Here is a 1,712-nt window from a genome sequence, read left to right on the forward strand (position 1 = left end):
AAGGGGGCGGCAAGGGGAGGGGGCGACGGGGCGAGGGGAGGTGGGGCTCGGCATTACTAATAATTTTTTTTTCAAAACTATACTAATGGCGCACGATGGGTGTGGTGCGCCATTACTATGTCAACTAGTAATGGCGCACTATACCACGGTGCGCCATTAGTAACAATTTTTTTATTTCTTTTCAAAACTACTAATGGTGCACCACGAACCAGGTGCGCCATTAGTAATATATTACTAATGGCGCACCAACACACGGTACGCCACTAGTATATAGTAATGGCGCACCACATGTCTGGTGCGCCATTAGTGGCCATATCATCTATAGCCCTTTTCCTAGTAGTGGAGGGTGTACTCTTTACCCACTAGCAATGGATTCCTTTAGTCCACTGGGACTAATTCCGCCTACGGTCTTTCATTCGAAAACACACCTGACCACACACACCAGCCTAACTTACCGGTGTCTGGAATCACCCTTGACACCTGTTAAGCAAAACTCTAAGTGGGGAGGCTACAACCTCGACTAGCATGGGATCACAAAATTTATACTGCGCGCAAACTAGGGGAGCTACCCCTTCAGCTACAACTGAAACACCCATGCCCCCGAACCAGGTGGCATGCCTACCGGATGCAGCCAGTATCTTCCACCATGGCCACTCTGTATGGTGTGTGCTAGGAAAGGGGTTGACAACTTACTGAACCGTACCCTACCCATGGTAGGCACAAGTGGTAGTACGAAACAAGTATGGGGGTTACCGGAACAAGACTCGATCTATGGTCGACTCAGGAGGTTTAGGCATTCCCTGCACGATTAGTATAACGAATATATTTCAATCCAACAGATAGAATCACCACTCATCATACCTCATCATGCCATACCGGACACAACTGCCTCGACGAGGAACTGGAGACAAGCATCGTGTCTACCCAAGACAGAGGCTTTCCCGGTTTCATTCCGTATGCATGAAAGGCATACGATGGTGATTACTGTCACCACGTGTCCATTTCCAATAGTACGGAATCATCAATATGCACTTATGAGTATGTTCATATCATCACATAAAATAACGAAAGCTTCGAAATGAGGGGTGTTGTAACCGTATTAAACAACACACGACAATATTATGCCCGGGTTCAGAATGCTTGCCTTCAAGGTGTGGAGAGGTGAGGTGCACTCCAATACTTTTTGAAAGCTCTCTTCTCTCTCTCCAAAATCCTATTTTCGAAAATATGCAAATAACACATACTTTAAATTCATTTGGAGTTTTATTTAAAAAGATATAGCCAGTCAAAGTTTTGGTCAAATTCTGTTTTTAAAATAAAACAGAAAAAGAAAACGTTTCGAATGAGAAGGCGTTTTCGGGGCAGCGGAGACGTACTCTGGGGTTTACGTCTTCACTTATCCAGCATGGACCGGCTCGTGGTCACTGACAGTGGGTCCACGGGGCCCACTGGTCAGGTTTGACCAGTCGCCTCTCCCTCCTCTTCCTCTGCCCGAGCGGAGGCGGGACTCCGGCGATGCTCGCTGGCGAACGGCGGCACCGTTCGAGAAACCAAGGCCATCCGCGGGCTCAGGGGGTCGAGGTGGTCCTCTCGGTTGTCGCTATGGTCTCTGGGGTGGTCGGAGTTGCCGGCGGCGAGCTCCGCAGCGGACGGTGGCCGTCGGGCCGAGTGGGCTCTCATCTCCGGTGGCTCCCGATCAAAATTGAGCATGG

Source organism: Triticum dicoccoides, chromosome 2A, assembly GCF_002162155.2.
Source record: "Triticum dicoccoides isolate Atlit2015 ecotype Zavitan chromosome 2A, WEW_v2.0, whole genome shotgun sequence".
NCBI classification, from domain to species: Eukaryota; Viridiplantae; Streptophyta; class Magnoliopsida; order Poales; family Poaceae; genus Triticum; species Triticum dicoccoides.